Source organism: Brachyhypopomus gauderio, chromosome 2 (assembly GCF_052324685.1).
Source record: "Brachyhypopomus gauderio isolate BG-103 chromosome 2, BGAUD_0.2, whole genome shotgun sequence".
Classification (NCBI taxonomy): Eukaryota; Metazoa; Chordata; class Actinopteri; order Gymnotiformes; family Hypopomidae; genus Brachyhypopomus; species Brachyhypopomus gauderio.
The window spans coordinates 49,421,384-49,434,897 of NC_135212.1; the positions used below are offsets into that span (position 1 = coordinate 49,421,384).

The 13,514-nt window shown below is 42.6% G+C and overlaps 1 long non-coding RNA gene across 8 annotated transcripts in view; it reads left to right on the plus strand.

The window, feature by feature from the left end:
- Positions 1 to 478: 478 nt before the first annotated feature.
- LOC143508637 (uncharacterized) overlaps positions 479 to 13,514 on the plus strand; it is a 26,959-nt gene continuing 13,923 nt past the window's right edge. Inside the window, exons 1-5 of one of the 8 annotated variants that reach the window (XR_013129414.1) lie at positions 484 to 1,346; positions 1,547 to 1,619; positions 1,774 to 2,096; positions 3,910 to 4,758; positions 5,162 to 5,238. This is a non-coding gene — a long non-coding RNA (uncharacterized LOC143508637). Of the gene's footprint in view, positions 2,097 to 3,909; positions 4,759 to 5,161; positions 5,239 to 13,514 lie in introns of all 8 variants that reach the window. The other 7 variants (XR_013129413.1, XR_013129416.1, XR_013129412.1 and 4 more) reach the window with 7 other exon arrangements.

Here is a 13,514-nt window from a genome sequence, read left to right on the forward strand (position 1 = left end):
GTAGCAACTCTCTTGGTTGATCTGTTTTTGTCTTTTCCCATGTGATGCTTGCACTATAGGTGTTGTGGCTAGCCATGGGGGGTTTGACAGATATACTGTAAAGGGTGAGAGGGGTTCCTGTGGCGTCCCTGAGGTTCCTGGGGCCTCCAAGCTTTTCACACAAACAGGTGGAAGGGGCTGCACTTAGCGAGCAGTTCTAAAAATGGCTTGTAGCTTAGCTAAGCGCTAAATGGTTCACCCTAACTGCAAGAAGCAACTACAGCCTATATATAGCGCTCTGATTAGGAGCAGATTAAGAAATGATGGACTGACTTGAGGTAACCCACATCCTAAATGTTTGTGCACAGTCCGTGGGACACGTCTGGATCCAGAAGCGTGAGCATGAACTGTGTTGCAGCTGAATAGCATGACAAGGCAGCCATGGCTTGTTGGGAATGAAACACCAATCAGGACAACTCGGTTCTGGCATCATTTTATTTTTGTCTTTTGGTGAAATATGAAAAAGTGTTTTTTTTTCTGTGCTCTGTGCTACAGGGTATTTACTGCTGATATTCAGTACGTTAATCTTCATTAATAATATGTTTCCAGCGTGTGTAATTGGTGGAAATTGAGTGTGTAGTTCAGTTGAGTTAAGCCAGGTTTTTCCTTTGCTTCCTTCCCTTCATATGAATGCTCTTGTCACTGCACAGCACCTTTCTTGTCCAACAATGAATCAAATGTTTTAGATGTGTTCGCAGATGAATTCTGTTTGGCCTCGAGTGCTGTTGCGTGGCTCATGAATTGGCCTAGTTTTTTGCGTTTTGCTGCCTTATCTCCTGTAACACTGAAACACACACCCACACCCAACCTTGTGGTGGTGTGTGATGTGTGTCATGTTATGTACCCCTGTACATGGCTTCCCAGTACTCTTATCTACAGAATGTACAGTCTCACAGCACCACAGCCTCTGCCTACAGCAGCTTCTCCCATATCGCCTTGGTGAAAAGCGTGTCAACCTTGTGGTGTCCTGATACCAAGGAGAGGAGAAAGGGGTGCAGGACCACAGCAAGAGAGGAAACCCCTACGCTCCTTCTGCATCACCTCCCCCTTTTGAAGCAGGCAGGCCTGGCAACACGAGGCTTGCCAGGCTCAGATGTACCCACTGGCTGAGTAAGAGGACAAGCCATTTCAGGAACAACACAGCCCGCAGTGCTGTGGCAGGGGGTGGTCTCGCCAGCTGCTCTATTTCCGCAGCGATGGCTCCAGAGGAGCCGGGGGTTGTTCCAGAGGGAGTGGGAGGTGCACGGCTGACTGAGAAGGCAAGGAAGATGCACGGGGAGGGACAACACTCTGAGATATGATGTGACGTAGGTGCTGCAGGTTATAATGGGGTAGTCTGATCTGGTCCTATGGTTTGTCGTATTTGTTCGTTTGCCGATTCCTTTAATTTAGATGAAGGTAGCATAATATTAAGACTTTATACACAACCAATCACATTTTGTAGAATTTAATACAGAAAACTATAATTAGAAGTAAAAGGCGATTCTCTATGTAAACATTTGCTCAGCTCATGCTGGAACAACATTCTGAAAACCTGTTAGGACACCCCCAGCTGAGCTTTTGAGCACTCTCTACATCAGGTATGGTTCTATTCAACTCACAACACGTGAGTCTCAGACATTTCTGTAAAATACACACATACTCACCATCAAACACATAGAAACACACCTACACATGCCATTCTCTCTCTCAGAGGGGTCTCTGTACCCTGTTTTTTTTCTTTATCATCTCCAGAGGAGTGGAGATGGAAGTGACAACACCAGTGAGACCAAGGGAGGAAAGATATTACTCACAAAAGCTGTAGTAGGCAGAAATGAGATAACTGTGAACCCATAAGCACCCTGGCCATCTCAATAATTCAGTGGTGGAGAAATATACCCCCTGGGCTTGCATCATAACAAGTGAGAACCTGAAGGTGGTCTGCAATGTATGAAGATTCAGTGATGGAACCCATGGCCAGGGTCGAATCCTGGGGCTGTTGTTTACATGCAGGCTGACAATCATCTAATCTGGATTCCACATGGACTACACAATGAATGGAGATTTCAAATATTAAGGTATAAATAACATGTTATGGACTAAACATATAAGATGTGACTACAATAACATTTAACTATTAAACTCAAATGATTATGCTTTGAGATTGATGGTAAACAAAATTATATATAAATAAATAACTTACTTTGTGTGTACTACTTAGTAAGACTAATTTGAGTTCATGAGTTTTGGAAAACACAATCTGTATCTTTAAAATTCTAAACCTGTGGCAACAAATGAATATTTCATGCCCATGAGTTGAAGGACAGGTGAAAGCAATCAGTCTGTGAGATTTGTGAGTCACTATAGGCCTATGGATTTTATATACTTAAATTCTACAAGTCTAATTTCTTCATAATTTCAGCTCAATGCTGAAATGCTAGTTAGTGGTGGGTTTTAAATCAAGCCTATTATAGGTCTAGAACCTCAGCTGTATTGATGCTGGTCTTGTTGAGCAAGATTTTGTGTCGTAATAGAGCAAGGAAAAAAAGTTTAGAGTGTAGATTATATCCAATAGTTATAAGGACAAGACACTAACAAGAGATTTCATGTTGCATATCCTCACTGTTAGCCTTTAGTGACAGAGAAACCAAAACAACTGTTACAAAGATGCCAGTTTAAAATTATATTGTGAAATGTGTGTGCCATATTTTGTCAATTGTGATTTTTACACCCCAATCAAAAATTGTCCTCCGCTTTTAACCCATCTTTGCAGTCAGAACACACACACTAGTGATTAGTAGGGGGCTGTGGATCACACGTACCCAGAGCGGTGGGCAGCCCTAGCCCGGCACCCGGGGAGCAGTTGGGGTTAGGTGCCTTGCTCAAGGGCACCTCAGTCATGGCCTGTCTGGGAATCGAACCCACGACCCTCCGGTCACAAGACCAGTTCCCTAACCGCCAGGCCACAACTGCCCCCATGACTGCACTATATACTATAGTATAGTATATAACAATATAAGTATAGTGTTACTTTGTTTACAGAGCCAACAATATTTATTACTCTTTTTGACTTTGGATGTTTAGAATATTTTCCTGCTTTGACTGTAGTTTGACCTGTTAACTGTGTAGCCTATCCCTAATGCACACATGCCCGCAGAATTTGAAGTTTACTTGTGAACTCATGGCTACCCTGTGGCTGTCAACCCACTGGCTTGTGTGAAACAAAATACAAATGTCACATAATTATATATACATGCAGTTATTAAGTTGCCTAGGTGTTGTGAAGAATTTGAATTATTTGGGTGGTTTACCAGACAATACTAGAACGTTATTGTGAAAATGCCATAGGCTCTACATATGAACAATATGTTTAATCACATGTGGCTTTTTCTTAGCATTATTTAACAACTGCAGTACTAGCAATATTAGCTTGCTTTTAGTTGCATATAAACCAACTTTAGGTCAAACTGTTGAGGCAAGGGCCACTTTCACTATATGTATATGTTGTTAATAATACTAACAAGTCTGATACCTTTTTCACTGTACTCTGGAGGATGTAGTCCCTATTAGCACTTTCAATGCACACTTTATTTAAATTGTTAATACGATTATTTGTTAAGTAAACTATTAACTTACTTCATTGGATTTCTAATTTTCATAATAGGCTGACCCATTGTAGCCCTTTGTAGTACTGCTTAAATAATGTTATTATTTTACAGATATATCATGCATTGCATATTTCTGTTGACAGTAAGGTTATCTAACCTTCAAGAACACACTACAATTCACAGCTAAAAACAAAGATTCAGTAGAATATATTAGTGTTTGCTGACTTGTTCTTAAGGAGCTCTCTCTCTCTCTCTCTCTCTCTCTCTCTCCCCTCACATGCAGTAAGGGGTCTACAGTCCTGTGCCCTGGTTACAGCACACTTGAGTGGAAGTAGGAGTTGTAGAGTGGCCCCACTTACCATGGGCGGTGTTGCGTAACTGTACGGATGCTTGGTGCTAAACATCAGGTGATGCACAGAAAAAACGTGGTTTAACTCTTGAGTACCCGGATGGACAAGACACAGGTTGTCCAAGATCTGGAACTAATATAGGGGACACGGAGACAGATCCAATAACCAATGACTGTGTGGCAGAGTTTCGTCCTACTTTGGCCACGTGGTGCAGAGGAAATAAGCATGTGACAGTCTCATCATTTTATCATGAAATGTACATTAAATTACATGTAATACAGTAACATTGCTTTAGGTGAGGTTTAACACAACCTGCTAATCACAAACAAATACTTAGTTGTGAACCTGCTACATTCCAAAACGTACTGATACTCATTCTTTTGTAAAAGTGATCTCTACATAATCAAGCAGACTTGAAATGAAACCAAAAATTGTTGTTGAATTCCAGGAAAATATTAATTCAGACAACTTCTCAGCAGCCTCCATGCCTGACACACACTAACACCTAAGAAATGGAGGCTGTCACAGGGAAGATCAGTGACTTCAAGCTGTGGTGCTGAGCGGAGGCGAAATGAGTTTTCCCTCTCGATGTGACCTTTGCCCCCTCTTCATGCCATGCTCGCGGACACCTCAGTGGACGACAAGGCTGAGTAGCCCAGGTCAGCTTTGGGTCAGCGCTGCTAGGACACAGTGCCCTGCCTGGAAGTCAGCCCCAAGACTTATTACCCAGATGCCCTTTTCCAAAGAGCTTGGGAAAAACAGCTCTCCCACACACTGGAAAGGTAAGGCATTTTAAGTGGTGCCATTTTATTTCCACTGGGGCTCTTTGTCCAAAGTAATCAGACAAAAGTCAGTAGTTTAGACTGCAACACAAACATGTAGGTTTATGTACATGTAAAGCAACTTTACGTTGCATGACACAAGTAAGCAGACGACTTCTAATATTACATGTGATGCATGATTTTTAAGCTTGGTTAATATTTCAGGTCATGAGATTGTGAGCTCTCATGAAACATCACATAGTTTTAGGACAGTTTTGTTTTCCTCTATGTATTTCGAGAACGCTACGACGTTATATATTCCCTCCTCTCATGTTGGAGGACCATGAAACAGCCAGATAGCAGGGTTGGTGAAATCCCAAATCACATGGTCTTCCTCTCTCCTGGCCCTCTGGAAATTTCACAGGCGATTTCACTGTCAAGATGGACAGCTTATGACGTGTGAGTGAGCAGTGGAGCATTGCAGCTCAGTGTGAAGGTCTGGTGAGTGAGAGAGGGAGATGGGAGGGGGAGGAACAGAGAGAGAGAGAGAGAGAGAGAGAGAGAGAGAGAGAGAGAGAGAGAGAGAGAGAGAGAGAGAGAGAGAAGCAGAGTGCAGCATGTGTGTGACCACGTCACTTTGCCACTTTATCATGAGTGTGCATGGGGCCTTGTTATATTTTGATGCTGTGATGAGTGTAAATTTAATAGTGTGATTGTATCTGAGAACATTTGTCTCTGCAAGCATTTTTCTATACAAGAGTACATAGTGAATTTGTGCTCTGAATTTAAGCGCTTACTAACCCTAGTATCTTCGTAGGCGGCTGTGTAATATATAAGCCACTGTAATCTTATTTATGCCTTTGTATGAATTTCAAATGTTATAACAGATTTGATTGACTAAAGAATATAAGATTGTGTGTTTGTTTTGATGAATCCCTTTATATTGGTACAAGTGATTAATAGCCAGTAGAACTAGGCTGGTTGGGAGAAGTGATGGGTGCAGGTAGGGTATGACAGGAGGGTGGAGGTGGGGTTGGTGGTAGAGATGGGCGCTCCATTAGGAACTGCGGTGATTTAGAGAGACTCCTGGAAATGGCCCAGCACTGGGTTCCTGCCGATGTCAGCACCAAGACCTGATAGGTTCCATGGGGGAGGGAATAAAACACAACCCCAGTCTGAGAACAAAGGAGCTTCCACACCACAACACCAACTCGTTCACAGCTAACACTGCAAATGGTGAATAATAGAAGCTTCTAGGAGCCAGTTAGCAAGACATGATTGTGTGGTGTTAGCATTATGCTAATTGCTCCTCACAAGCTTTTGCTCTTTCGGAGTCTCATTCCCCTTTTGGGGTAAAGCATTATTTTAATTGCAAGAACTATTGTAGATTCTGCTGCTTAAGCTGATGTGATTTTAGATCAGCTGTGAAATATTACCACTGGTGTGCAATGTCTTGAGTGAGCAAGAAATCTGACTAAATTTATGCTATAACTAATTCTTCCAGTGTTTGAGTCCTGCAAATGTAAACAGATAAAACAATGTAAATTTAACCATTAAAGAATATTTGTAAGATATCTTTATCAGGTGTTAATGACAAAATGGATTCAAATTCATTTTTAATGACTGTGAAGGTGTCCACACTCTAAAGATAAATTAAGACTGTGAACTACAGAGAAAGTCTTTAGAGGATGTTATTTCAGCAACAGTAATAAGACTTGATCTCCTCTGGAAATAAGAGAAATGTAGTGCAGTATACCCCAGCAAGGGAAAGATAACAATCAAGTTGGGTTTTATACAAGTGAGGGCTCCTCTGAGACTCTTCACACAGTGCTCCCACACCTGTCTGTTTTCTGCAACTACCCACAAGTCCATGGGCTTCAAAGAGAAGTGGTTTCTCACACTTTCTGTTATATTTTGTCCTCTCCGGAGGAACCAAGAAACAGGAGGGGGAAAGAAATAGCTTTTTCCTCTTCCTTGTTTGAAGGAAGAGTTATGCCTTTCAAGTAATTCATCTATCATTAACTTCAGTTTGGCATTCCCAGCAGTTGGCATGGTAATGACTGGGTCGTGTACGCTGCCCCCTCCAGTTTAGAACAGACTTCTAGAACATTCTACAACAGGCACGAGGACCATGCAAAATCTCTTGTGTAAAATTTCTATACTTAGCACTTGAATATTATATCCCGTGATGCACAATGTAAAGAAATGTGATCTGTTACCATTTTCATGGAAATGTTATGGGGTTGATGTTATTGTGCTATAGTCATATGGCCTATTACATATGCTAGGGTGACCAAACGTCCGTATTTCACGTCCTGTCCCGGGCGTCCCGGGATATTTTTTAAAACTGTGGAAATGTCCTGGTCTTTAAATTACGTTAATCGGGCCATTAATTCTACAGGCACTAGGACCCTGAGCCTCATCAGTTGAGCCTTATTAACACAACAAAGGTAACAAGTACGATGCTGACCACTCCTGAACTAGCTGCTATTTCTTGTTCTCTCCCGCCTTCTTACTAGTTCAGAGATTCCGAAAGTCCTGCGAGGCACACCGACAGGTAGCGGCCTTGACTTTTTTCAGAACACCCTAATTGGATATTGTGTGCATCATTCCATCATAACCACGCAGCTCTCCCTCTCTTCTCTCAACCTCCCACACACACAAGCACACACTTTGTTTCCTGGCAACGTGCAAGCGTGGGGAAAATTTCTGAAGTGCTCTCGTGTCGCTGAAGGCTGCGTCGGCCGACAAGCACGACGATTCACCAAGTAGCTGAACGCAATGCTTCGGCAGAGTGTGGAACGGCAAAACGTCCAAAAACATTTTTTAAAAGTGCGTTGTACTTTGATTCAGTGTAACGTACAGCTTTACGACACGTTTTGACACCATATATTCTGTCACAATAATTGTATAGGCCTATGCTGTATAACACAAAACACACGCGCACTACAAACCCGATATAAACGTTATATTGTAGACGTTTTAAATTTTAAATTGTTTTAGATGCATTTAACGTTAACGCACAACATGCCGTTTTGGCATGAAATAGTACGAAAAGCAGTTTTGAATGACGGTAATGGGCTCCACCTGCTTGGCTTTACAGCCAATAAATTTTAATAGTTGTCAGGCAATTTATGTTTAACAAGATCAGATCAGACCCATTCACAACAGAATTAATGCACGACTCTTCCAATTCATGTGTAGCCTGCTTTAGTGAGTGTAGATTCATAATTTTTATTACTACTGCAAAAAAACAAGGCAGTTACATTTTAAATTCTTCTAAAATTGCACTAAATATGGTATGGTTTTTCTGCTTTTTTATGGTGTGGTAGATTACTGCATCATTAATTGTGCAGTAAAGGTGTGATACCACCATACCTATGCGGAATCAAACGCGTTTAATTTGTTAACCCTTTGCGGATTGAACAGCTCATTATTATGCCACCTCAGCTGCGCTAGTTAAGACTGCCTGCGCTGTGGGAGATCTTAACACATTGTAACTAAAGAGTTTTGGGACAACACATTTTCTGGTTGTCTTACATGTGGCACTTAAGTGTCTTAAGTGTATCTGATCACTCAGAGAATTTAGGTTATACTATTATATGGCCTCTTACAATTACACTTGTGTTCCATTTAGGTTTGAGAGTCATCGTGTTGTCACTTATATATAAATAACAATTATGCACTAAATGACTCGTATTTTACTCGTAATCGCTATACTTAAATCTGTTGAACTAAAATGGTTGTATTGCTGAAATTACTGTGAGGTAAAAGAATAGAGCTAGATATTTCAAAATGTTCTAAGAGCTGATGCCTTAAATATGCATTACGTATAGCCAAGGCCTAAGGAAGCTTTTTAATGGAAAATTACCATCAAGAGTGTATTTCAGGCCAGCTATTGGCTGTATTTGTATCCAGGAAACTGGCCCTAAGAGATAGTCATAGCCCTGAGGAGTGATCAGGAAGCTGACCAAAAACTTGCTTATCATCAATGTCTGAGGCAAAATGAAACAACTCCAAAAAAGCTTTCAGATTTCAGACTACTGACCTATCATCCTAATAATGCCAAAATGTCCCAGAACAGGAAAAAAGCCTCAGAAGCGAAAGGGTTCAGAAAATGTAGTATACAATTTTGCTTTGTAATAATAATATACACATATCAGTATACATTTGTGAATATTTTAGTAACAGTAAACAATAGGCAAAAGGCATTATTGGAAAGAGGGAGAAGAATAATAAAAACATATAAAGCAAAAGGCTGGAACTGATTTTAAGTAACCAAACATATTAAACACTGTATAATATATCTCCAAAGTTAAATATTGTATATAAAAGTGCATACAATGCCAGAAGCCTGATCCAACTAAAATCCTTTTGAATTTGTAAAAGGTCTGCTCACATTCATTCCAGTGAAGCTTTATCTTTTCCACATGAATTTTATTTAGTGTTTAAATTTGAAAGTCAAATGGAATAGGTCCAGCCTAGTGCCACAGCTGTAGCAGGGCCGGGCATGCCAATAGCACAGAGGAATAATAAATACTACACGCTCATCTACTGCTCCACACCGCCTGCAGGGGATACCAATATTGCACACAGCAGCCTCCTGGATTATGAGGTGTGGGAGTGCATTTCACCATTAAAATGCACTGTGAGAAGAATCTGGCTGTACTAGTGTAGATTTGCAAAAAAATAAAAATAAACCTAAAAAATAAAATCTAATAAAGTCATAGCGTTGGCCACCATGTCCGTGTCTCGTGTGACACATGGAGTGCCCAGGACAGTGTTTTGTTCCTCACATTCTGCTGGCACAGAGTTGCATCTGTGCTCTTCAGTCTTGTCCTCTCATGCAGCTCAGGTTCTGACCCAGTCCACCAACCAGCTCGCCAGGACAGCACGCCACCAATCACACCCTATCTGCCATGTCAGGAATCGAATGCAGTGCATGTATGTATAAATAGCCTTGGGTATGCTCATCTGCCTTTATCTCGCCTGCTCTCCGCACCTTTGGCCGAAGACACTTCAGGGAACCGCAAATCACAGGAGTGTCCTGCAAACCCAAAGGACGAGTACTGTTTGTTCGGCTGTGTGTGTTTGTTTATGGGTTTCTCTTGCTGTGTGTGTCTTTCTTTTTATAGGGCTCTATTTCTGTCTGTATATACATGTGGGTGATTCGGCTTTCACCTATTTCCACTGTGTGCACGTGTGTGTTTGTGTGTGGTTGTGCATGTGCGTGTGTGTGTGTGCATGTATGTGTGTGTGTGTGTGTGTGTGTGTGTGTGTGTGTATGTATATGTATATAGCATTTCTGGTCTGACTGTAGATTTTATTCTAATAGAGGTCCTCTAAACATATCCTGCCATATGTGCAATGCTAAAGATGCTGGTATTAGAAAACAGGGCAGATTAAAGGGACTCTGTAGCCAGATGCACACAAGCAAAAATCACACAACATAACCTCCCGCCATCCTTAATGAAGTGATTCATGTATGACACTTCGTTGAATGGCTGTTGCGCTGGTCCTCATCTGTGGGAGAGATGAGATGAAAGAGAAGGAAAGACTGCAGGTCCTAAAAAGGAGAAGTGAAGAACGGCCGTGTGGGACTCGCCCCTTTATGAGTTGTGAGAAGTACAGCAGTAAATTGGGAAGCTGAGAAGGGGGTGGAGCCAATTGGTGCAAGGTAGTGCAAAGCTGAGAAGGGGGTGGAGCCAATTGGTGCAAGGTAGTGCAAAGCAACCTCCTGAGCTGCTCCAAGTTTGGAATGAACATGCATGTGTCCTTTGTAATTATATCTCCCAGAATGGAGGTAAAAATGAGTGGCAGTCTCGACTGTTACTATTCAGTGTGTGTATGAGGACAAGTGGACCTGTGGCCCCCATCGTGAGTAGAATCTGAACAAAATCACTCACACTTGCATGCTATGTTCGTCTTGTGTTCAGCCAGCACTGAGAACACCACGGGTCATAGAATGCAGACTGAAAGGTCCTCCCAGAGTGCAGTGGAACAGGTTTGACTCACAGGGGCACACTCGGAAATGTCACAGATGTTAAGTAGCAGACTGCTGATGCCAAAGGTTAGCATATGGTACCTATGCAGAGTTATGACAGAGTGACCATAACTAGAGACTTGGGTGAACGAGCTTATAAAACAGCAGCCTAATGGCAAGGGTGAGTTGGACGTTCTATGAGTGGACTAGTGATGCAGACAAATGAATGCTGTCGTGCAATCAAATAACTGGACTAAAGACAGAATTTAGCATGATGCTAGCAATAGCTGTTAGAGCAGCTGAACCGGACACCTGTGGCTCACGTGCCACTGCTATCTCTGCACATCGACCCGCAGTAAATGGCTGAATGCAGAGACTGAATTCACAAAGGAAGGTCCCCCTCTGAGTCTCCATGCCAGCTCCCACCGCCTCTGCGGGCTCCGAAATAACGTGCTGCGCTATACAAGAGTGCATGTTTCAGCTGACTCATGGGGCTGCCAGAAACACACTTCAGTGCAGTCGCACTGGCGCACTCTTGCCCTCTGCTCACAATAGCACCCCCTCCCCTCCACCCCCCTGCCCCAGCCTGTGTCCAAACCCCCTAGTGTGTCCAGAGAGCCACCGCCTCATTTCTGCCTCATTTCTGACAGCTCGTCACATGCAGCCTACACAGTGATCATCATCACATGCACACACATATTCTCTTTCTCTCTCTCCACCCCCTCCTCTCTCTCTCTCTCTCTCTCTCTCTCTGTGTAGTGCAGAGCAGATGCACCCCCCCCCCCCCCCCCCTCCATGTTCCCCCCAACCCAACCTCACTGTTTTCCACTTGCACAGAACATGGGGACTTTCAGTATAATGCGAGGCTGCCCTTGCCCCTGCTGATACAGGTCTCCCTTTATGTAGTCTGTAATCAGAGCTTTTCTGGCTGGCCCAGGCCTCCTCTTACCCTGAATGGGGCAGGCTGGGCCCCCTCCACTGCATCCTGAGCTTCCACACTGCTTAGCTCGGCACTATGATTATAGCAGGGCCTGTGGTGAGCAGCCTGCATTTGTGCTGAGGAGACACTGGGCCACAGGGCCACATCACAGTCACCCCACATGCAACACATACACACACACACACACACACACACACACACACACACACACACACACACACACACACACACACACACACACACAGGACCTACAGAGATGACTGATGGCTCATACAGGAGGAGAATGTGAAGCAAGGTGCTCGTAGAGCTTGAAGATACAGTTGAGTGCAGTAATTACTAACAATCTAAGGTCATTCATTATGCAAAGGACACCAGTACCAAAAGCGTAATATTACATATGTACTGGCTTTCATAGTATAGCATGCTCTTCCTGTCCATTATGTCATCTCTGAGGACCTGTCCCTCTGACTGAACACTACTACATTATTCCAGAAGGGGAAACCTGTTCCTATTGATCTCTCTAGTAAAGGTCACCATGCACCAATGTGATTTGAGAAAGATTTTTTGCATCAACAATAAATTCATTTGACTACTTGATATAGCATAATAAAACTAATGGTATTCGGTGTGTGATGTTTTCTGAGTGCCTGATAATCTTGCTGCGTTTGCATTGTGTTGCATTTGCGTTGTGATTGCGTTGCGTTTGTTGCGTCTCATTAACCTCGCGCTTATGTGACGTGCTGGATCTCGTAGGTAAGTCTGTCTAAAAAAGGACAGAATAGAGAGGACTGCCAGGACTTCCTGTGACTCACTTTTTGTTTTTTCATTAAAATATTACGTAATCGTCCTGTCCAACCTGTAAGTAAACATTAAGACGTTGTCTCATGCCTACACCCTCCCATGCTACTTTTTGTTTTTTATTGCTTTAATTAGAAAACTGACTCATGCCCACGCCTTCTCTAGGGAGCAAATTAATATGTATTCTTACAGGATACATGCATTTATTTTGTGACAGCGAAATATTGAAGGAAAAAACATTTGCTGTTAATTGTGGTTAGATGTAAAAGAGGCTAGGTAAAAGGTAAAAGAAGATATGACTAGAATAAAATTGTATGTGATGTGTGTAATACTGAACATAAAGAAGAGGTGGTCATATAGGTAGGGTCCCCGGGATCTGTAATGTTATTGGTCATTTTGTTTTCCTTTGTGGTTGTTGCTATGAAGATAAATAGAGATGATTAACCGCAGTCACCAAAGAAATGTCTTCCTCACTTTCACTCTTTATATTGGTGCTCTTATGTTTAGTGGCTTGGCACTCTGCCAACTGAAAAAGAGCTGGGGGGAAGAGGCAGACAGAAAGAGAGGGAGGAAGAGAGGCAGACAGAGAGAGAGAGAGAGACAGACAGAAAGAGAGAGGGAAGAAGAGAGGCAGACAGACAGACAGAGAGAGAGAGAGAGAGAGCAGCAGCAGTGACACGTGGTTGTCTTTTCTATCACTCACGTTGTTAGAGCATACAGTTTCCACTGTGCCTTTGTTTTTCATCTGTGCTAGAAACCCCCATCACTTTTCCTGTATAGAAACAAGCACACAACCTGCATGCAGTGGAGCTCCAGAGGCCCATGGGAGCTTGTTTCCTTCTGCATCCTCACCGTGCTTTCTTCTATTATAATATACAGCTATAGGACTAAAGCTGGAACCTCCTTTAAATAACATTTATTTCAACCACAAAGCTTCGTCTATACTGCTCTTCGTATTCCATTTAGAGAGTTCTAATTAGCATGAAAAAAGTTATGCGTGACAGCACAGGAGCAGCTACACAATGCTAAATTCTGAAGTCCTGATCTGTAGGCCCT